Source organism: Bufo bufo, chromosome 1 (genome assembly GCF_905171765.1).
Source record: "Bufo bufo chromosome 1, aBufBuf1.1, whole genome shotgun sequence".
Taxonomy (NCBI): Eukaryota; Metazoa; Chordata; class Amphibia; order Anura; family Bufonidae; genus Bufo; species Bufo bufo.
In genome coordinates this window covers 37,112,683-37,138,110 of record NC_053389.1, presented here as the reverse complement: position 1 = coordinate 37,138,110, position 25,428 = coordinate 37,112,683, and the positions used below count along the sequence as shown (strand labels likewise).

General features: G+C 46.4%; 1 long non-coding RNA gene across 1 annotated transcript; it reads right to left on the bottom strand.

Annotated features, from left to right (window-relative positions):
* Positions 1 to 290: 290 nt before the first annotated feature.
* Positions 291 to 20,156, bottom strand: LOC120993558. The gene is made up of 3 exons (XR_005777305.1): positions 20,144 to 20,156; positions 13,857 to 13,861; positions 291 to 567 (listed from the first exon to the last, which is right to left on the bottom strand). It is a non-coding gene; the product is annotated as an uncharacterized LOC120993558 (long non-coding RNA).
* Between the last annotated feature and the right edge of the window lie 5,272 nt (positions 20,157 to 25,428).

The following is a 25,428-nucleotide window of genomic DNA, read 5'->3' as shown; positions in this document are numbered from 1 at the left end:
GTTAAGAGTTTGAGTGCTAACCCTGCTACATCTGTATAACATAACAAAAGGTGGCACACTGCCCTGTTACGTGGCAGACGTTGTTGAATGAGAAAAGAGAGAAGTTAGAGGATGATAAATTGACAGACATGGTCCGTGTATGGTTGGACTGTAGTAAAGAATTTGAACAGACGGGGGGGAGAACAAAATTTTGATCAGAAAAGACAGAGATATTTCTGTAAACCTGGTGTTGCATTGATACATGACTTGCCACCGCCCTATAATGGCGCCGGGAAGAAAGCAGGTGGGTGGACCTACAAAACATGTGGTCAACAGAATCCCTCCTCCCGTGATATGTGCCTTGCCTGTGGGGCTCCCCACCCACAAAACCACACCTTGGTAACTACTCCCTGGCACGTCCCATCACTTCCCGTGTTAGCTACAGCGCCATCTTGTCCCCAGCCAGCGCCCATGAACGGACCTTTAATATCATTCGGTCCGGACCCCCCCGTCACTCCTATGTCACCCCTAGTGTCCCGGTGATCTCTATGCTGTACCCGATGATAAACCCGGATGGCACTTTTATGACTCCCTGTTAGATCATGGCCCCCACACCCATAATGGTGGGAGGTCAGACAGAAGAGCCCGATCAAACGCAGTCTGACGAGGCGGTAGAATCTGTGTCGGGCACAAGGACTCCCACCCTTCCCCAATTGGCACCATGGAACGGGGGTAGTCCTGATGCACAGAACCCAAACACCGCCAGTCTCAGATTACTGCAATGCAAAGAAACATGCAAGATCTAGAGAGGGGCAATTACAAAACCCTTAGGGAAGCCCTGGCACTAACACATCCCCAGGGCCTGCCCAAATATGTGTCTTTTACTCCACAACAGTTATTCACCATAGTGAATTTACTGCCTGACCCTGAGACCCACCCAGTGCCATTTTACAGGAAATTGTCTCAACTGCACCAAACCTATGGATGTACATGGTCTGATTTGCAAAGTATAGTGGAGAATAAGACCGGTGAATACTGCTCACTGATAATTTATTTATTTTATGCACTTATATAGCGCTACTATATTTCGCAGCGCTTTACAGACAAATGGACAAAAGCTAAATTAGCAGATCATTCCACCACATTGCAGGACAGCTACGGGGGGATCAGTTGACCCCCACCTTTTTTCTTTTCACAGAAATGTTAGTTTCTGCTGTGTTAGTTCAAGATCCTCTTACTGATAAGAAACTGTCTTGCTTCTTGGTCTTTGTGGTTTTCGCTCAAATTATGTGACACCCACTGCTGCTGGATGTCTGACAATAAAATTCTGCACTGATTCATATGAGCAAGGGGATTCGCTGCAAACCATTTTGCACCTCATCCCCGATACTCTCTGGGCCAGAGGACCCCAGGATATCGGATGCCTCAATGTCCCACCAGTCACTGTGACCCTGAAGGACCCCAAAGTCCTACCATACAAAGAGACTGGACCCAGTAGCCAAGGCAGCCCCTTCCTGTGCCAGAGCTGTACATGCAGACAGTGCCCTGCTGGACACCACTTCTGATATGGTACTAGGCCACCCCCTCACTATCCTAGCACCACATGACATTTCTGCCATTCTCCAACAAACACAACCTAGGCATCTGACTAATCAACGTCATCTATGGTTGCAAGGTAGCCTGCTCCTACCTGATAATGTCACTATTCAAAGATGTCGCATCCTCAATCCTGCTGCTCTTCTCCCTCTTCCAAGGGGGGAGTATACTGGAGAATCTGAAGATTTTATTGATCTACAAGAACACTCGAGCTGACACCTCTGAAGTCAGAGGAAAAGCCCTAGCTGATCAAGCAGCAAAGCAAGTAGCAGTGAAAGAGGAAGAGGAACAGACCTCACAAGTCTTGATGGCAACAGAGTCCACAACAGACCTAACACAGAAATCAAAAGAGGTCTCCTGGGACCTGCTAGTCCAGTTACAGAAGCAGGCCACGCCACAAGAAAAATTGGATTGGCTAAAAGAGTCAGCCCAAGAAGAGAAAGAATCTGGACTGTGGACCCAAGGAAAGAGAGCATCTCTGCCCAAAGCTCTCTATCCTCTGATAGCTTCAATAGCTCATGGGCCCACCCACCAATCTAAGACCATCATGAAAGAACTAATAGACAAAATATGGGTGGCCCCAGGGATAACCCCTGTCCTGGTGAGGCATATTCAATCTTGCCTCATCTGTGCGCAGTGCAACCCGGGAAGAACTGAGCCTACACCAACCAAATGTCTCCCCAAAGCCCAGTACCCGTTACAACGGTCAAATTGACCACATCTAGATGCCAATGTGCCAAGGGTTTCAATATGTGCTAGTAGTGGTAGACTTGTTCTCTGGGTGGCCAGAAGCCTACCCCGTCCGAAATCAGACAGCCACACCAACTGCTAAGAAACTAATGCAGGAAACTGTTTGTAGGTTCGGAGTACCTGAGGTCATTGAAAGTGATCAGGGCCCAGCATTCACTGCTAGATTAACCCAAGAAGTCTGGAAGATGGTAGGGTCACACTTAGCCTATCACACACCCTACAAACCCCAAAGCAGCGACAAAGTCAAACGACTGAGCGGGGTACTGAAGTCCAAGATGCTGAAAATGATTAGGGAGACAGGGCTCAGTTGGGTACAATGCCTGCCAATAGCACTATTTTCAGTTAGACACACCCCTAGGCCTCCACACAAACTGACTCCATATGAAATTTTGTTTGGGACAGGGCCTAGGATGGGGCAGTACTTCCCACAGCAATTGCAAATACATTATGAATCTGTTGCAAAATATGTGATTGCCCTGAGTAAACAAATGTCTAACATACGTGCACAAGTTTTCTCTTCCATTCCAGATCCTGACTCCCTAGAGGGAAGCCACACTCTCAAACCTGGAGAGTGGGTGGTGGTCAAGAAACACATCAGAGGCACCCTCAAACCACGATACAAGGGGCCTTACCAGATGTTGCTGACTACCCCGACCTCTGTGAAACTCGAAGGGAGGCTTACCTGGATCCACGCCTCACATTGTAGAAGAGTAAAGGCTGTCCCGACGACCCTGGAACAATAAGCCATGAGGGTCCACCTACTTATGACTTTGACTGTAGGCATATCAGCAGTGTTCACGCCACTGGGTGATGAATGGGACAATTCACTGACACGGCACCATCAAATTCTAGTCCAGGGGTTGAATGAAACACTCTGAGATTGGATCTGTACCCACAGTCCCGTGAGTTCAACCAGTATGCCTTATTTTGCAATACCCCTGGAACTTTCTGAACTGATTGACTTGTCTAATTCTACCATCTTTCTCACTAGCATACACCAAGTTAAATCCAGTAAACACAAGGACAGGGAAGTGGCCTTACCTGTCGCTGGGCGGGCAGATGCCCCATGGCTCATGATAAACAGATCAGGACCCTCGATAGATCATAGCTCTACCCCCTGGCAAGAGGGACACTGGGCTAATGTCACATGTTTTCCTAGCTGGACACACTGTTATTGTCTCCAAGTACAAACCAAAGGTATGACATTTAGTCCACACATACACTCAGGTTGCAATGATTCAAAAACAGACAGCCACGTGCAGTGTATTGGTGTAGGTGCTGTGAACGGAAAAGACCTACCCTGTAACAACCTTACTGTACAGGATCTTATCACAGGTATATTAGCTAGCAACACCTAAGGTCAGTTAAAAGGATATGAGCTGGTGAAAGGGATACAATTAGCCAAATTATTTACCCAATTATTCAATGGCACAGCAGTAGCAGTTCCAGAAGACATATACTTAGTTTGTGGACACAAAGCGTACAAATGGTTATCCAAGAATGTCACAGGACTGTGCACCATCGCCAGGCTTACTCCTGCCAGCTTTATAGTACCACACTCTGAAATTGACATAAATGCAGTACCTAAACACACCTTGTATCGTAGGGCCAAAGATAACACACCCAGACCAAATGGCAAGCCACATGTAGTAGAGATGAGCATTTCCAACAAAATTGTTAGTAGCCTTTTCTTATATCCCATGATAATGCAGATGTGGGATCATTTGGTGGTGGCAACTGATTATCTAGATGATCAAATATGGGAAGTGATGAGACTTATGAATACCTTGAACATTGTGCAAAACCAGTTGATCATTGCCACCAACCAACACACATTAGTTCTAGATTATGTTACAGCTAAAGATGGAGGTATGTGCCAGATTGTGGGACCCGCTTGTTGCCATTACATAGACCCGCAGGGTAATTTTCAAGTTAAGGTGGGTCTAGAGAAAATGGCGGATCTAAGGGATAAATGGCTGGACGCACATAAAGCTGATATGGTGGTCCGATACCTTCTCTTTCCTCAACCCATGGGAATTGTCCAAGGAATATTACAGGTAGCCCTAATACTATTGGTGATATATATAGTAATTAGGCTTGTTCTTACTTGTGTGACCCGCCTTTTAAAAAAGAATGAAGAAAACTGATGAACGACCTATCATGCTTCTCTACGATGAGGAAGAACAGAAGGAAATATTGCGCAACACAGCTCCCCCTCCTCACTAAGATGTCTGGCTGAGATAGGGGAGATGAATCCCAAGGTATTACCACAAGTCCGATTAACCGGGAACTTATCCATTAGGGATAGGTTGTCGCCACTGTGGGTGAAGAGGATACGAATGGTATGCCAGGGGATTCATTAGGTAAGGGAAAGTCTACAACCAAGTTTCCAAGGGGGGACTGTTATGGACTATTGATACAAAATGGACACTTGCTTGTTGAGAACTATACTGTAGTTAAAATGGCGGCCAGGTACCCAGCCAATGCCTATAACAAGAATCTTGCTCTTTGCTTTATCATGTGTCACAAGACGGTTTCCGTTCAGCTCAAGCAAGCAGCTTCAAAGAAAGAAGAAGTAACGGCTTCACCCACCAGCAAGGGGGGAGGGGGGACTTCCTCTTGTCATTGATGTGACAGAAAATACAGAGTTTATAGCCAATAGAAAAGATACACGCCACCGTGCACCCCCCACTCCTTTCCATCCTATATACTGTCTACTGTTCCGCAATAAACCAGAGATCCTGTTATAACCCAGCTGTGTGTTGTCTCAGTATTGATCTCTCAGTATACCTATACTTTAACATTAATTTGGAGCAGTACATCAACTGAACTGGCAGCTTGGCCAGAACCAGAACCCCCCCCCCCCCCCCCCCCCCGGTATAGATGCACCACTGCATATGGGGTTGAGCACTTCCTGCTTTTTAATACCACGCCAATCTGTGGTTTGTATATTAAAGCCTGCTGGAACCAAGACAAAGCCTGTAAACCGTTTTGAGGAACGTCTATGCAAAGTAAAGCTGCAATTGAACTTCATCTCAAGGTCTGGACTCAAGTTATTATTTTATCCCTCAATTATTCCTCCTATTTATTGCTTCGGAGCCAAAGCCTGGGGTCCAGCCGTATCCAGGTAGGAGCACCGTGACACACATAAAGAGACATTTGGAACGCACCATTACACCACTCGGTATTTCCTACACCTGGGACGCATTATATAGAGGGCCTTAGGGGGAGGCGCCAGTTGCATATACTGCTTAATTAATACCGTCATACAGTGATCACACTTTTAGGCTACTTTTACACTTGAAAGCCGCAGCGTGCTGTAGTTTTTTTCCGGACACCTTTCAGTATGCTTGCCGTGCTGCGGCCGGACCTCCAGGTACTTCGGCAGCACGGTGGACTTGCAGTAGCACGGATCTGGCAGGCTGTTCTCCTGACTGAAAAGGCTACTGCAAGTGTGAAAGTAACCATATACAGTTACAGTACCTTAATAAAACCCGTTATATAGTGCCTCCACTATGATACATTACAGCAATATAGAGTACAATAAGTACGTAGCTGTGCTTCACAATACAGAGTAATTACTGCCATATACAGGACATACACAGCGTATAGGTATTATCTATACAATGTTATTATTTATGGTGGGCACAAGCCTCAGGTGCCAGTGGTGGCATCTTCTCCAGCAGGGACATCTGATGTACCTCATGTGACCGCACGGGTCAGACACTCCTGAACTGGCCCTGTCTTCAGATCACTGACCTGTGGACTCTCAGTGCAGACCCTCCATGGTTTACCCCTGTACTCACCACATGGACAGACCTATATGAAGAAGCAGATATGTTTTTATGTGAAGCTAAAAAACACCAACAAAGTGTTCTCCAGGGACGGATACCTGGTGACTGCAGCTCTGCACCTGATACCAGCACCAGATCTCAGGCTCCATCCTCTGGGTTATTTGTGCACCATGAAGAAAAGTCATATTTTCTGGTTTATTCATCGATGGCAGCTGATTATTATTGCAGTTACATGATAATGTCCGGCCCTGCCCCTAAATCATTTATATTAACTGTAGCATACAGGCACAGTGTGGCTGGCACTGTTATTGGGGCACAGTGTGGCTGGCACTGTTATGGGGACACTGTGTGGATGGCACTGTTATGGGGACACGGTGTGGATGCCACTGTTATTGGGGCACAGTGTGGATGGCACTGTTATGGGGGCACTGTATGTCTGTCACTGTTATAGGGGCACTGTGTGGCTGCACTGTTATAGGGGCAATGTGTGTCTAGCACTGTTATGGGGGAACTGTGTGTCTGGCAATGTTATGGGGGCACTGTGTGTCTGGCACTGTTATGGGGCACTGTGTGTCTGGCACTGTTATGGGGCACTGTGTGTCTGGCACTGTTATGGGGCACTGTGTGGCTGGCACTGTTATGGGGGAACTGTGTGTCTGGCACTGTTATGGGGGCACTGTTATGGGGGCACGGTGTGGCTAGCACTGTTATGGGGGCATGGTGTGGCTGGCACTGTTATGGGGGCACGGTGTGTCTGGTACTGTTAGGGGGCACGGTGTGGCTGGCACTGTTATGGGGGCACGGTGTGTCTGGTACTGTTATGGGGAACTGTGTGTCTGGCACTGTTATGGGGGCACGGTGTGGATGGCACTGTCATTGGGGCACAGTGTGGCTGGCACTGTTATGGGTGCACTGTGTGGCTGGCACTGTTATGGGTGCACTGTGTGGCTGGCACTGTTATGGGGGCACTGTGTGGCTGGCACTGTTATGGGGGCACTGTGTGGCTGGCACTGTTATGGGGGCACTGTGTGTCTGGCACTGTTATGGGGGCACGGTGTGTCTGGCACTGTTATTGGGGCACAGTGTGGCTGGCACTGTTATGGGTGCACTGTGTGGCTGGCACTGTTATGGGTGCACTGTGTGGCTGGCACTGTTATGGGGCATGGTGTGTCTGGCACTGTTATGGGGGCACAGTGTGGCTGGCACTGTTATGGGTGCACTGTGTGGCTGGCACTGTTATGGGGGCACTGTGTGGCTGGCACTGTTATGGGGGCACTGTGTGGCTGGCACTGTTATGGGGGCATGGTGTGGATGGCACTGTTAAAATTTTTTTATTTGAATTGTTATAGTGCCATAGGTATTGTTGTCCCCCTTCCCCCTAAGAAAATATCTGTGCTGGCGTAGCCCTGTCCCTACTACATTCGAATGGCATTTCTGGTTTCTTAACTATATAGTACTGTACTGGTTTCATTACAGACTGGGAGAAACTGGTTTTAGAACAGCGGAATGGTTCGTCGCAGTGTATCAGATGCCTTGGCATGGCTGCATAATGTTAGTAGCTTCTTGGCATGTGACTTGTGACGAAAGGTTATGTCACTATTTGCCTCTGAAGTTTTCAGCCAAGTCAGTAAAACTGATACATTAAGTGTTGCATAAATATTGGCACCCTGACAAAGATATCCCGCCAGCTGGGACAGCCTCAGACCTGACGTTTGCTAATGTAAGCTAGAAAACATTGCATAATAAAAAGAGCGATTCTCACAGAGGAATGTCTAGCCCCAGGGGCGTACATGGATATCATTGGGCCCCCTAACTACCCACCCCTGGCCCATCCCACCAACTGCCCTGGCTCCTCCCCTGCCCCCCCCCCCCCCCCGTTGTGTCCCTTCTGACCCAGAGAATGGGTCAGTTTTGCCGCAAAAGGAATGCCATAGGAACAAAACCTGTAAAACGGTGGAGGAATTGCGTTTTTTCCAATTCCACCCCATTTTCTGCCCCCCAAAATGCCCGGCACCGCATACAGGTGATACTTATGCCTGGGGGAAGGGGGTGCAGCCAATAACAGGCCGCAAAGAAAATTAGCCTTCCTGGCGTCACCCGCGATGCTAGGGCGGCTCGTTCCCATCGTGGCCTGCTATTGACTGCCCCCCACATCGCCGGATGTTTTCATTCGCGCAATGGGGGGATGTGTATGTCACTAAACTCTTTCTCCCGGCTACAACATGTTAGTTGTATGTATATTGTCATCTTGTGTAATCTAACACTGCATTCTCAATTATGTGCATTTTCCAGGCCTGTGTTATATATTATGCTGTAATCTCCATGTACACCAGCAGGTGGCAGCAATATGTTTATATGTTTAGCAGGACCTTATCCAGTTTAGTATTGCTGGACTGGAATAGTTCATTCCAGTCCAGCTCCCCCCCCCCCCCCCCCCCTCTTTGAGCAGAAGTGGGCTGGCCCATGTCCTGTCTCATGGGGAGGAAGGAAAGTTCTAGTTAGTGTACCAGCCCCCCTGCTTGGGGTAGGCTGTGTTGGTAGGAGCTCCCAGACATATGGATCCCAACCTAGGATCCAGCCTCAGCTGAGGCCAAAGATCCCTCTTCCCAGACTGAGCCTTCAGCCTCAGTGCTGGTGGACAAGCAAGCAGCACCTCCAGGACGAAATATACCCTGCGAGCAGAACTGTGAGTGTTTATCCAAAGACCAGGAGAAGCCAAATTCCTCCTCAGCTAGTCAGGCCCACACCAAGCAGACAGACAGAGCAGAAGACAGATACCTGCCAGATTCTCTAGGCATATGTTAAGAAGCAGAATAGATATATTGATTCCTGCCACATATTGCCAATACCTGCTGGGACCCAAGACTATTGCTGTACTCATATGGATTCAAGCTGCATTAAGTAAAGACAAGTTGGATTATATCACCAGTCTGGATCTCATTCCTTATTATCAAAGTTCCTCAGTTACTCCTACTAACAACACTCAATTTATTGCAAGTGAGCCAGGATCCAGGAGTCCAGCCGTACCAAGGTAGTAGACACCGTTGACATTACATAGAGACATTATCCCCCTCTGGCATTCCTCACCTGGTACGTGAGTTATATCATCTTAAAGGGCCCTGAGACTATAACCTGCGCACGTTCGGAGGGAGGCCCTGACTGAGCATAGGGGAAGCAAGATAAGGATAACTTTACAGCAGTTATGTACTATAAACTGACTGAGCCCGCAGATGTAGTGGGCTGGGCCTACCATGCGCTCCGGGCACCCCCAGCTGCGCGGTGTGCTTAAATTGGCGGTACGCCACTGGCCAGAATACAAGCGCAACAGACCCTCAGCTGTGACAAGCATCTGTTCAGGATGGATTTCTATGTTCCTATTCACTGACAGCAAGCAAGCAAGCATCTTCTTTCAGGAGCATTTAATGTGAAAATCCCAATAGGCCTCACATATTCCAGATGTCAGATTGCTGCGCCCTGCTTGTAAAGGGAAACTGGTTTATTCGCCAACAGCAACCAATCAGATTACACCTTTCGTTTAGTGATGAGCGAAGCATTCAAAAATTCAATTCGGCTGCTTCGCCAAATTTTACAAAAAAATGTACTTCGTCATGAAGCGCGTTTCCTTGTAAGTAGTGGGTGCAAGGACAGAGAGCGGCAACTGCACGGTCCCTCCGTCATTGTACCCCTCAGATGCCGCGTTCATAGCTGATCGCGGCATCTGACAGCAGTATTACATAGTAACGTTAAAAAAAATCCTGCCTCATCCATTTGATCGCAAAGAGTCCGCCGCCGCCATCTTGATTGAATATCTAGTGGGAAATGTCGTGCAGCCCGTCATGACGTAATCATGTCGGGCGGCGCGGTGATGTCATACGTCACTGCACGCGGGATTTCATGTGAGACCTTCAATCAAGATGGTGGCGGACGGCTCTTCGCCCACAAACGGATGATGTAAGTATGATTTTTTTAATTTTTCACTGGCATTCAGGGAAAATCAATTCTCTACTATAAAACACGAGGAAATTCGGCTTCGCGGCAAATCAGAATTTTCCCTAAAAAAAGTCCACTTTGTGGAGTTCGACTCGCTCAACACTAGAAAGGATCAATCTGATTGGTTGCTATGGGTGACTAGGCCACTTTTCCTTTGCACCAGTTTTGATAAATCTCCCCCTTCGTGTTCATTTCGCCTGCACTGGATTATTTGAGGGCAATTGTTAGATTTGCGCTGCTGACGTGTTTAGTTCACGTGGACCTACCTGAAAAAACGGTTTTAGGGTACTTTCACACTTGAGTTGCCTGATTCCGTCAATCTGTATGCAAACGGATGTGATTTGTAGACGGATCCGGATCTGTCTGACAAATGCATTGCAATACCGGATCCGTCTGTCCGGTTTTAATCTGGAAAAACGTATCCGGTATTTATCTTTTTCACATTTTTAAAGGTCTGCGCATGCGCAGACCGCAAAAACTGATCCGTTTTTCTGGAACACTTGGGGCCGGATCTGGTATTAATGCATTTCAATATAAAATAATGGCAAGTGTTCCGGAATTTTTTGCACGGAGAAAATACCGCAGCATGCTGCGGTATTTTCTCCGTCCAAAAACCATACAGTGACTGAACTGAAGACATCCTGATGCATCCTGAACGGATTTCTCTCCATTCAGAATGAATTAGGATAAAAATGATAATTTTTTTCCGGTATTGAGCCCCTAAGACGGAACTCAGTGCCGAAAATGTTTAACGCAAGTGTGAAAGTACCCTTAGACCTAAAATATTCACAGCTGAGGGTTTGTTACAAATGTATCCAGCCTGGATAGTTTGTTACATTTTATCTGCATGGATACATTGTATCAGTCTGGAGTCCAGTCTGTATATCTCGGCAGAATACAACTGTAACGAACCCTCAGCTGTGAGGAGTCAAGACAGGATTTTCAGCCTATAGATGTACGCAGGAATGTTCCCTATTCACTAACAACAAGCACAGGTCTTAAAAATGGTGGGAAAAACGAAACACACACTATATGAAAACCTAGGTACATTTTTACAAAATGACAAAATAATTCTTGGGGCGTTTGCATGAATATTAGCAGTTTCCGCCCTTCTCTTGGGTGTGGCTTAGCAGTAGGAGGTGTGGTCTCTACAGACCAACATTTACCAGAAATAACCAGAAATTGCCATGAATTATGGCACAAATCTCCTCCTGTTCATAACAATCAAAGATTTGCTTTTTAGGCACAAAGACAAGAAAAAGATGCGCCAAATTTATTTAGAGGCGTAAACTTCAAACAGACATACTATGTACTGTATAGAAAAATGAATGGCGGATAATGGGGAGCACGAGTGCAGGTGTGCACCACCAATGAGGCCAGGTGAGGCGACCGCCTCAGGCAGCAGCGGGTAGGGGCAAAAGGGGGGTAGAGGAAAGGCCATGAGGAATGAGCGCTAAAGGGGGGCAGAGGAAGGGCCATGAGGAATGAGCGCTAAAGGGGGGCAGAGGAAGGGCCATGAGGAATGAGCGCTAAAGGGGGGTAGAGGAAAGGCCATGAGGAATGAGCGCTAAAGGGGGGCAGAGGAAGGGCCATGAGGAATGAGCGCTAAAGGGGGGCAGAGGAAGGGCCATGAGGAATGAGCGCTAAAGGGGGGCAGAGGAAGGGCCATGAGGAATGAGCGCTAAAGGGGGGCAGAGGAAGGGCCATGAGGAATGAGCGCTTCCATTGTGGAAACGCTCATCTCTACAGAGGTCACACTACGGTTTTTCCAGAAGAGTAAAAATACTCCTCTGACCATTTTTGAAGAGTATTTTTACCCGAGGAAGAGTACGAAAGTTGCAGTAATTCAAATACATAATATATCTGCCTACACTCCCATCACAGTCGGTGGAGTCTGTTCAGCTTCTTCTATGTCAGTCAGGCCTACATGTTTTTTTTTTTTTTGCTGAACTTTGCAGGATGGGAAAAACGTGGTACACTACGCTTTCCCATCCTGCAGAGTTCTGCAAAAAAAGTATTTATTTTATTTACAATGGATTTCCATAGTGATGGCATCTGTCTGCGGCATCCGTTAATGTATTGTGAGACAGTGACAGGTCTCACGCATGATGGAGGCAAGGAAGGGGTGGATAGTGCGGTCCACACCCCTGTTCCACCACAGGTGAGACCAGCTGGAGGTAATCAGGCTGGCATAAAGCACGTCCCAGAGTGTCAGCAAGGGGGTAGTGTGTTACCTGTAGACCGAGGCCTGGAGGCCCTGTCTGTGTGGTCGCAGCTGGGCAAGGCTGAGGGACCACAAGGCTGGGAGATAGCCTGGAGTTGGGGGACGCAGCGACGCCTGGGAGGGTCGCAGGGCTATGGGAGTTTTTAAAAACCTCAGGAATCTTTTGCAGGTGTTTAGAGTTAATTAGTTGATTAGGTTAATAGCTCGTTTAGAGAACCTTTTCATGATATGCAAATTTTTTGAGATAGGAATTTTGGGTTTTCATGAGCTGTATGCCAAAATCATCAATATTAAAACAAGAAAAGGCTTGAACTACTTCAGTTGTGTGTAATGAATCTAAAATATATGAGTCTAATGTTTATCAGTACATTACAGAAAATAATGAACTTTATCACAATATGCTAATTTTCTGAGAAGAACCTGTAATTATATTTCTAGTGGTGACATGAAATGCCTCTAGGGAGAGGCTGGGAAACCATAGTTAACAGGGTGGTGAAATATTAAAGTGTCGGGACGGTTAAAGGGGTTTTCTGGGTCTGTCGGTCATCAGCCTCAGATTGGCGAGGGTCTAACTCAGCTGTTTTGGGCAGCTGCTGCCACCAAGGACTGTATAGAGGATAGAAGGCTCCGTCCACTGTGTACTTTCTGCAGCTTAGCTCCCGTTCAAGTGAAAGATACATGGCAGTGATATGTGGCTACTAAATGGCAGTTTTATTTGAATACTGTATAGAGGTATTATTTAGGTGTTGTATGGCAGAATTGTGTGGGAAATATATGGTGATGTCATATGACCACTATATGGTATTTTAAAATTATTTTACTATAGCGCTGACATATTCTGCAGCGCTTTACAGACATTATTATTAGAATTGAGCGAATCGAAGCCGAACAAATTGACTTTAACCCAAAATTTCAGGACAAATTTGATTAGCCGCAAAGCCGAATTTCTTCGTGCTTCGTGGTAGCGAATCAATTTTCCCTGAATGGTGAAAAAACAAAAAATAATACATACCCACCTTATCCAGTTGCGTGTGAAGAGGCTGTCGCAGCCATGCGCAAAATCTCTCGCATGGTGACATATGACGTCACCACACCCCTGAAATGACCAGAGTAAGTGCAACCAGCTGCTCTATTCATTTCTATGGGCGTTCCAGAGATAGTGGAGCACCAGGGGTGCACCTAGCCTTTCTGCTGCCTGAGGCGAAAACTGAAACGGGGCCCCGCCCCCCATGCCAATTTCTTAACCTAACCCCTTTGCCACAATGAAAGCGCTCATTGCCCATGGCCTTTCCGCTGCCCCCTCTTGCCCATACCTGGTGCTGCCTCAGGCGGTCGCCTCACCTGGCCTCATTGGTGGTGCACCCCTGTGGAGCGCTATACAGTACATGGCTATCTCCAGAACTTCCAGAGAAATGGATGGAGTGGCCGCACACATGTGTGACAGGCTGCCCCGGTCATTTCAAGGAAGCTGCAGGGTACGGGCCCCCCATTCTTGTGATCGTTAGGGGTCCCAGCGGTAGGACCCCCACTGATCTAATAGTGGTGTGATTGGATTTTCATGCTCGCTGACATCCTGTGTAGACAGGACCCTGTAGTAGTTGGCTCTGTAGTGGAGGACTAGATATGGGTAGGTCTACCTAACAGCATGGTACTTACCTTGTAGTTCTGTTTTATCTATAGGTCAGAATTGATTCACAGCAACGTCTTCATCAGGGTTTCATCTGAAGATGTGCAGTTTTCATTTGATTTTGTACTTTTTTTCGTTCATAGAGTATCTAACCGGGCGAGTTTCAACACTGAGAAGCATTGACAATTTGGAAGCACTCTATGGGGTAGATGTGGAGGAGGGTGGTAGCGAGGAGGCTCAGGAAAGTGAGGTAGCTAGCTGGATAACAGATAGAAAGTGGGGTAGAGGGAAGAGTGCCAGGGAGGCTAGCTCTAATCTGTCACACCCCAACAAGTTTGCACGGTTGGCAGATGAGGGGGATGTCAGTCCGGGGACAGCACTGCCGCAGCCGGACACTTCGTCTGCCAGTCAGGGGAATGTCAGCTCCGGTAAGCAGGGGACCAGGAGAGCAGGGCAGGCCAGACAGGTGCTGGTAGTGGGAGACTCAATTATTAGGGGAACAGATAGGGAAATCTGTCACAAAGACCGTGATCGCCGAACAGTGTGCTGTCTTCCTGGCGCTAGAGTTCGACACATCGCAGATCAGGTTGACAGATTACTGGCAGGGGCTGGAGAAGATCCAGTGGTCATGGTCCATATTGCAACCAATGACAAAGTTAAAGGTAGGTGGAGTGTAAAAAATGACTTTAGGGATTTAGGTCACAAGCTTAGGGCAAGGACCTCAAAGGTAGTGTTTTTCAAAATACTACCTGTACCACGAGCCACACAAGAAAGACAGCGGGAGATTAGGGAGGTTAACAAGTGGCTGAAGAACTGGTGTAGGAAGGAGGGGTTTGGGCTCCTGGAGAACTGGGCCGACTTCTCTATCGGCTACAAGCTCTATCGTAGGGATGGGATGCATCTCAATGGGGAAGGGGCAGCTGTGTTGGGGGAGAAGATGGCTAGAAGGTTGGAGGAGTGTTTAAACTAGGGACTGGGGGGGAGGGTAATTACATTATAAGAGGGGAAGATAGTGCAGATAGAGACCGGGGTCAAGGTAATGTGACTGTGGGAGGAATGGAAGGAGGGACTAGAACAGTTCAGAAGGAAAGGTGTAGGGTAAAAAATATACATAAACCTCTCAAATGTATGTATACTAATGCCAGAAGCCTGACTAATAAAACTGGTGAACTGGAATTAGTGATGTGTGAGGAGAACTATGACATAGTGGGAATAACTGAGACATGGCTGGATGATAGCTATGACAGTGGGAATAACTGAGACATGGCTGGATGATAGCTATGACTGGGCGGTTAATGTACAAGGTTACAGTCTGTTTAGAAAGAATTGTCAAAACCAGAGAGGGGGAGGGGTCTGCCTTTATGTAAAGTCTTGTCTAAAGCCCACACTCCGTGAAGATATAAGTGAGGGACATGAACATGTGGAGTCACTATGGGTAGAGATACAAGAAGCTAAAAACAACAATAAATTACTAATAGGAGTTTACTATAAACCACCTAATATACCAGAGTCCACAGAAAATCTACTACTAAACGAGATAGACGAGGCAGCAAATCATAATGAGGTGGTTATTATGGGGGTCTTCAACTACCCAGATATAGACTGGGAAACTGAAACCTGTACATCTCATAAAGGAAACAGGTTCTTGGCAATAACCAAAGACAATTACCTTTCCCAACTGGTTCAGGACCCGACTAGAGGGACGGCAATACTGGACTTAGTATTAACCAATAGACCTGACAGAACAACAGATGTGCAGGTTGGGGGATATCTGGGAAATAGTCAAATTTTCATTCAAAAGAGTATTTCTTCAGGGAGGAACATAAATACCAAACTTCAAAAAAGCTAAATTTAGCCAACTAAGAGAGGCCATAGGCCTAACTAACTGGGACAAAGTCCTCAAAAATAAAAATACATCCACTAAATGGGATATTTTTAAAAGCATCCTAAAATCTAATTGTGAGAAGTACATACCTTTTATAGGAATAAAAGGTTAAGGAACAAGAAAAAAAACAGGAGGGTAGCGAGGAAGCACTGAAAAACTATAAGGAAAAAAATTGAATATGTAAAAAACAAATAAAAGCAGCCAAACTAGAGACCGAGAGATTAATTGCCAAAGAGAGTAAAACTAACCCTAAAATGTTCTACAAGGATATAAATAGTAAAAAGTATAAATCTGAAGGTGTCTGCCATCTACAGAGTAATGAGGGGGGAGTTGCAGAGAGCGACGAGGAGAAAGCAAAGCTATTAAATATTTTTTTCTCTACTGTATTTACTGAGGAAAATAAACTGTCAGATGAAATGCAGAATGTAAAAGTAAATTCCACATTAAAAGTGCCCTGTCTGACCCAGGAAGAAGTACAGAGGCGTCTTAAAAAGATTAAAGGGTTTCTATCACTTCGTTTCACCTATTTAGCTTTCAGACACTAGCGATCCGCTAGTGTCTGCTCTATCTAACCATCCTAATATAAGAGCTTATTGTCCTGCCGTTTAGCTAAAAAAATAACTTATATAGATATGCAAATGAGCCTCTAGGTGCTATGGGGGCGTGATTAGCACCTAGAGGCTCCGTCTACCTTAACAAACTGCCGCCGCCCAGCACGTCCCTCCAGCCCGCCCATCTCCTCCGGAATGCGATCCTCCGTGTGCGCGTCTGTATTTGGCGCATGCGCAGTGAATGTCTGACCGCTTCCCTGCTCAGACATCTCCACTGCGCCTGTTCCTCGGAGCACTATGACGTCATCGGCGCAGGCGCAGTGGAGATGTCTGAGCAGGGAAGCGCTCAGACATTCACTGCGCATGCGCCGAATACGAGGAGCATCGCATTCCGGAGGAGATGGGCGGGCTGGAGGGACGCGCTGGGCGGCGGCAGTTTGTTAAGGTAGACGGAGCCTCTAGGTGCTAATCACGCCCCCATAGCACCTAGAGGCTCATTTGCATATCTATATAAGTTCTTTTTTTAGCTAAACGGCAGGACAATAAGCTCTTATATTAGGATGGTTAGATAAAGCAGACACTAGCGGATCGCTAGTGTCTGAAAGCTAAATAGGTGAAACGAAGTGATAGAAACCCTTTAAAATAGACAAATCGTCAGGACCAGATGGCATACAGACCCCGTATCCTAAGAGAATTAAGTAATGTCATAGCCAGACCCTTATTTCTGATATTTAAGGACTCTATACTGACAGGGAGTGTTCCACATGATTGGCGCATTGCAAATGTAGTGCGAAATATTCAAAAAGGGTCCAAAAAGAGAGCCAGGAAACTATAGGCCGGTAAGTTTAACATCTGTCGTGGGTAAACTGTTTGAAGGTTTTCTAATAGATGCTATCTTGGAGTACCTCAATGAAAATAATCAAATAACGCCATATCAGGGTTATTCACTTTAGAAAAAAGACAACTGAGGGGAGATCTAATAGCTATGTATAAATATATCAGGGGTCAGTACAGGGATTTCTCCCATCATCTATTTATCCCCAGGACTGTGACTGTGACGAGGGGACATCCTCTGTGTCTGGAGGAAAGAAGGTTTGTACACAAACATAGAAGAGGATTCTTTATGGTAAGAGCAGTGAGACTATGGAGCTCTCTGCCCGAGGAGGTGGTGATGGTGAGTTTACTAAAAGAGTTCAAGAGGGGCCTGGATGTACAGTACAGACCAAAAGTTTGGACACACCTTCTCATTCAAAGAGTTTTCTTTATTTTCATGACTATGAAAATTGTAGATTCACACTGAAGGCATCAAAACTATGAATTAACACATGTGGAATTATATACATAACAAACAAGTGTGAAACAACTGAAAATATGTCATATTCTAGGTTCATCAAAGTAGCCACCTTTTTCTTTGATTACTGCTTTGCACACTCTTGGCATTCTCTTGATGAGCTTCAAGAGGTAGTGCCCTGAAATGGTTTTCACTTCACAGGTGTGCCCTGTCAGGTTTAATAAGTGGGATTTCTTGCCTTATAAATGGGGTTGGGGCCATCAGTTGCGTTGAGGAGAAGTCAGGTGGATACACAGCTGATAGTCCTACTGAATAGACTGTTAGAATTTGTATTATGGCAAGAAAAAAGCAGCTAAGTAAAGAAAAACGAGTGGCCATCATTCCTTTAAGAAATGAAGGTAAGTCAGTCAGCCGAAAAATTGGGAAAACTTTGAAAGTAAGGGCTATTTGACCATGAAGGAGAGTGATGGGGTGCTGCGCCAGATGACCTGGCCTCCACAGTCACCAGATCTGAACCCAATCGAGATGGTTTGGGGTGAGCTGGACCGCAGAGTGAAGGCAAAAGGGCCAACAAGTGCTAAGCATCTCTGGGAACTCCTTCAAGACTGTTGGAAGACCATTTCAGGGGACTACCTCTTGAAGCTCATCAAGAGAATGCCAAGAGAGTGCAAAGCAGTAATTAAAGCAAAAGGTGGCTACTTTGAAGAACCTAGAATATGACATATTTTCAGTTATTTCACACTTGTTTGTTATGTATATAATTCCACATGTGTTAATTCATAGTTTTGATGCCTTCATAGTCATGAAAATAAAGAAAACTCTTTGAATGAGAAGGTGTGTCCAAACTTTTGGTCTGTACTGTATTTCTGGAGGGTAATAATATTACAGGTTATAGCTACTAGAGAGGGGTCATTGATCCAGGGAGTTATTCTGATGCCTGATCGGAGTCAGGAAGGAATTTTTTTCCCTTAACTGGGGAAAATTGGCTTCTACCTCACAGTTTTTTTTTTAGCTCTCCTTTGAATCAACTTGCAGGATAACAGGCTGAACTGGATAGACAGCAGTGGCGTGCCTAGGGTATTTGGCTCCCGGGCGGGTACTTTCTCCCCCCCCCCCCCCCAAAATTGTACCCCCTCACAGTAGTATTGCCCTTATTGTACAACCTTCACAGTAGTTTTATACAGATGTGTGCCCCCTCACAGTAGTTATGCCCACATTGTGCCCCCCTCACAGTAATAATCCCCATTGTGTCCACTTCATAATAATAATCCCCATTGTACCCCCTTTATAGTAATAATGCCCACTGTGCCCCCTTCATAGTATTAATGCCCATTTTGCCCCTTCACAGTAATAATGGCCACTGTGCCCCCTTCACAGTAATAATGCCCACTGTGCCCTCTTCATTGTAGTAATGCCCTCTGGCTTTGTGCCTCCTTCACAGTAGTAATGCCCTCTGTGCCCCCAGCTGTTAGAAGGGAGGGCAGAGCTCATATGAGAGTTGCTTTCTCTGCTCTGTTCACCTGCTCGTCGTAGCATTTGCAGTGGTGAGCAGGTAAACAGAGCAGAGAAGGCAGCGCTCATACAAAACAAAAAGTGGACAACCCCTTTAAAGACATACTTGGAATACATTACATACAGCGCTACAGAACATACAGTATAATACAGCCCCACATATGTACCTCTTACATCCAGTGACTTCTCTGATGTAGACATTCTCTTTCCTCTTCTTCTCCTGTTAGACCAGACCGCCATGGTGACTTCTTTCAGCCGCACCTCGTCTCTGCAGTGTTTAACAAACAGACATCTTACTTTCCTACTTTTCCATCATCCTCCACCTTCTGAACACCCCATCCAGCCACCCCCAATACTGTGTCCACTGTGCTCCCCAATACTTTCCTGCAGAAAATCCCCCTGAAAATACTGGTACCACACAGAACCCCTCTTTTTATATTGTGCGCTAGTAATAAAAAATAAAACACCTTCCTTTCAGATGAGACCCCATATAAAACCCTAAATGAGATTCCCCATCTCAGACCTAACCCCCTTTAGACATCTATGTCAGACCCCATATAAGACCCCAGATTTAAACCACACATCAGACGCCCAATATCAGACCTCAGATAAGACCCCCATATAAGACCCCCATTAGACCTCCAGACCCACATATCAGACCTTAGACCAGACCCCCATTTCAGACCTCTAGACCTCCAGACTCCTAGACCTCCAGACCCCCCAGTCAGACCTACAGACCCCCAATAAGTCCCCCATTAGACCTCTAGACCCCCCAGTCAGTCCTCCAGACCCCCAATCAGATCCCCATTAGACCTCTAGATCCCGCAGTCAGACCTCCTGACCCCCCATAGACCACTCCAGACCCCCATTAGACCTCTCAAGACCCCCCATTAGACCTCCATATCAGACCTCAGATCAGACTGTAAAATAATAAAGTAACTTACCTCTCCTGCCGCCACTCTCCCTGTTCTGGCTGTCTTCTCTTCTCAGGGCCCGCACTGCAGTCACCTGACCTCCTGCAGCGTCAGGTCAGAATGCGCTCTGTACGTCCTGAGAAGAGCGAGCAGGAGGAGGGGTAAGTACTGTACGGCGCTTCTCTCCCCCTCCTCCTGCAGACTCGTGAGCGCTTCCATTATGGAAGAGCTCACTAGTATTCCCTTTATAGGATGCACTGCATCTTATAAAGAGAAAAGCAATGAGCACTTCCATCTGTATTGACGGAAGCGCTCATTGCTTTTCTCTTTATAAGATGCAGTGCATCTTATAAAGGGAATACTAGTGAGCTCTCAACGAGATGTCAAAAGTGAAAGGTGAGATCTGATTGGTTGCTATGGGCAACTAAGCCAGTTCTATTTTACACCAGTTTGATAAACTATCCCAAAGATCCTTATAGTGTCTACAACAATTATAATGTCCCCTAGAGTGCCCCCAGTAATAATTACACCCTATATTGTGCTCCAGGTAATAATCCCTGTATAGTGTCCCCTAATATATCCTGTAATAGAAAGACCCCTACAGTGCCTCCCCAATAGCAATGTCCCCACAAACCACATAGTAATTTCCCCCACACTGTCCCATATAGTAATTTCCCCCACACTGCCCCATATAGTAATTTCCCCCACACTGCCCCATATAGTAATTTCCCCCACACTGCCCCCATATAGTAATTTCCCCCACACTGCCCCCATATAGTAATTTCCCCCACACTGCCCCCATATAGTAATTTCCCCCACACTGCCCCATATAGTAATTTCCCCCACACTGCCCCCATATAGTAATTTCCCCCACACTGCCCCATATAGTAATAATTACCCCTACACTGCCCCATATAGTAATAATTACCCCCACACTGCCCCCACATAGTAATAATTACCCCCACACTGCCCCCACATAGTAATTTCCCCCACAGTGCCCCCATATGGTAATTTCCCCCACACTGCCCCATATAGTAATTTCCCCCACACTGCCCCATATAGTAATTTCCCCCACACTGCCCCCATATAGTAATTTCCCCCACACTGCCCCCATATAGTAATTTCCCCCACACTGCCCCATATAGTAATAATTACCCCTACACTGCCCCATATAGTAATAATTACCCCCACACTGCCCCCACATAGTAATAATTACCCCTACACTGCCCCATATAGTAATAATTACCCCCACACTGCCCCCACATAGTAATTTCCCCCATACTGCCCCATATAGTAATTTCTCCCACACTGCTCCCATATAGTAATTTCCCCCACACTGCCCCATATAGTAATTTCCCCCACACTGCCCCATATAGTAATTTCCCCCACACTGCCCCATATAGTAATTTACCCCACACTGCCCCATATAGTAATTTCCCCCACACTACCCCCATATAGTAATTTCCCCCACACTGCCCCATATAGTAATTTCCCCCACACTGCCCCCATATAGTAATTTCCCCCACACTGCCCCATATAGTAATTTCCCCCACACTGCCCCATATAGTAATTTTCCCCACACTGCCCCATATAGTAATTTCCCTCACACTGCCCCATATAGTAATTTCCCCCACACTACCCCCATATAGTAATTTCCCCCACACTGCCCCATATAGTAATTTACCCCACACTGCCCCATATAGTAATTTACCCCACACTACCCCCATATAGTAATTTCCCCCACACTGCCCCATATAGTAATTTCCCCCACACTGCCCCCATATAGTAATTTCCCCCACACTGCCCCATATAGTAATTTCCCCCACACTGCCCCATATAGTAATTTCCCCCACACTGCCCCATATAGTAATTTCCCCCACACTGCCCCATATAGTAATTTCCCTCACACTGCCCCATATAGTAATTTCCCCCACACTGCCCCATATAGTAATTTCCCTCACACTGCCCCATATAGTAACAATTTCCCCCACACTGCTCCATATAGTAATTTCCCCCACACTGCCCCCATATAGTAATTTCCCCCACAGTGCCCCATATAGTAATTTCCCCCACACTGCCCCATATAGTAATTTCCCCCACACTGCCCCATATAGTAATTTCCCCCACACTGCCCTATATAGTAATTTTCCCCACACTGCCCCATATAGTAATTTCCCCCACACTGCCCCCATATAGTAATCTCCCCCACACTGCCCCATATAGTAATTTCCCCCACACTGCCCCATATAGTAATTTCCCCCACACTGCCCCATATAGTAATTTCCCTCACACTGCCCCATATAGTAATTTCCCACACACTGCCCCATATAGTAATTTCCCCCACACTGCCCCATATAGTAATTTCCCCCACACTGCCCCATATAGTAATTTCCCCCACACTGCCCCATATAGTAATTTCCCCCACACTGCCCCATATAGTAATTTCCCCCACACTGCCCCATATAGTAATTTCCCCCACACTGCCCCATATAGTAATTTCCCCCACACTGCCCCATATAGTAATTTCTTTCACACTGCCCCATATAGTAATTTCCCCCACACTGCCCCATATAGTAATTTCCCCCACAGTGCCCCCATATAGTAATTTCCCCCACACTGCTCCATATAGTAATTTCCCCCACACTGCCCCATATAGTAATTTCCCCCACACTGCCCCATATAGTAATTTCTTTCACACTGCCCCATATAGTAATTTCCCCCACACTGCCCCATATAGTAATTTCCCCCACAGTGCCCCCATATAGTAATTTCCCCCACACTGCTCCATATAGTAATTTCCCCCACACTGCCCCATATAGTAATTTCCCCCACACTGCCCCCATATAGTAATTTCCCCCACACTGCTCCATATAGTAATTTCCCCCACACTGCCCCATATAGTAATTTCCCCCACACTGCCCCCATATAGTAATTTCCCTCACACTGCCCCATATAGTAATTTCTTTCACACTGCCTCATATAGTAATTTCCCCCACACTGCCCCCATATAGTAATTTCCCCCACACTGCCCCATATAGTAATTTCCCCCACACTGCCTCATATAGTAATTTCTCCCACACTGCTCCATATAGTAATTTCCCCCACACTGCCCCATATAGTAATTTCCCCCACACTGCCCCATATAGTAATTTCTTTCACACTGCCCCATATAGTAATTTCCCCCACACTGCCCCATATAGTAATTTCCCCCACACTGCCTCATATAGTAATTTCCCCCACACTGCCCCCATATAGTAATTTCCCTCACACTGCTCCATATAGTAATTTCCCCCACACTGCCCCCATATAGTAATTTCCCCCACACTGCCCCATATAGTAATTTCTTTCACACTGCCTCATATAGTAATTTCCCCCACACTGCCCCCATATAGTAATTTCCCCCACACTGCCCCATATAGTAATTTCCCCCACACTGCCCCCATATAGTAATTTCTCCCACACTGCCCCATATAGTAATTTCCCCCACACTGCTCCATATAGTAATTCCCCCCACACTGCCCCATATAGTAATTTCCCCCACACTGCCCCATATAGTAATTTCCCCCACACTGCCCCATATAGTAATTTCCCCCACACTGCCTCATATAGTAATTTCTCCCACACTGCCCCATATAGTAATCTCCCCCACACTGCTCCCATATAGTAATTTCTCCCACACTGCCTCCATACAGTAATTTCCCCCACACTGCCCCATATAGTAATTTCTCCCACACTGCCTCATATAGTAATTTCTCCCACACTGCTCCCATATAGTAATTTCCCCCACACTGCTCCATATAGTAATTTCCCCCACACTGCCCCATATAGTAATTTCCCCCACACTGCCCCATATAGTAATTTCCCCCACACTGCCCCATATAGTAATTTCCCCCACACTGCCTCATATAGTAATTTCCCTCACACTGCCCCATATAGTAATTTCCCCCACACTGCTCCATATAGTAATTTCCCACACACTGCCCCATATAGTAATTTCCCCCACACTGCCCCATATAGTAATTTCCCTCACACTGCCCCATATAGTAATTTCCCTCACACTGCCCCATATAGTAACAATTACCCCCACACTGCCCCCATATAGTAATTTCCCTCACACTGCCCCATATAGTAATTTCCCTCACACTGCCCCATATAGTAATTTCCCCCACACTGCCCCATATAGTAATTTCCCTCACACTGCCCCATATAGTAACAATTACCCCCACACTGCTCCATATAGTAATTTCCCCCACACTGCCCCATATAGTAATTTCCCTCACACTGCCCCATATAGTAACAATTACCCCCACACTGCTCCATATAGTAATTTCCCCCACACTGCCCCATATAGTAATTTCCCCCACACTGCCCCATATAGTAATTTCCCCCACAGTGCCCCATATAGTAATTTCCCCCACACTGCCCCATATAGTAATTTCCCCCACACTGCCCCATATAGTAATTTCCCCCACACTGCCCTATATAGTAATTTCCCCCACACTGCCCCATATAGTAATTTCCCCCACACTGCCCCCATATAGTAATCTCCCCCACACTGCCCCATATAGTAATTTCCCCCACACTGCCCCATATAGTAATTTCCCCCACACTGCCCCATATAGTAATTTCCCTCACACTGCCCCATATAGTAATTTCCCACACACTGCCCCATATAGTAATTTCCCCCACACTGCCCCATATAGTAATTTCCCCCACACTGCCCCATATAGTAATTTCCCCCACACTGCCCCATATAGTAATTTCCCCCACACTGCCCCATATAGTAATTTCCCCCACACTGCCCCATATAGTAATTTCCCCCACACTGCCCCATATAGTAATTTCCCCCACACTGCCCCATATAGTAATTTCTTTCACACTGCCCCATATAGTAATTTCCCCCACACTGCCCCATATAGTAATTTCCCCCACAGTGCCCCCATATAGTAATTTCCCCCACACTGCTCCATATAGTAATTTCCCCCACACTGCCCCATATAGTAATTTCCCCCACACTGCCCCATATAGTAATTTCCCCCACACTGCCCCATATAGTAATTTCTTTCACACTGCCCCATATAGTAATTTCTTTCACACTGCCCCATATAGTAATTTCCCCCACAGTGCCCCCATATAGTAATTTCCCCCACACTGCTCCATATAGTAATTTCCCCCACACTGCCCCATATAGTAATTTCCCCCACACTGCCCCATATAGTAATTTCCCCCACACTGCCCCCATATAGTAATTTCCCCCACACTGCCCCCATATAGTAATTTCCCCCACACTGCCCCATATAGTAATTTCCCCCACA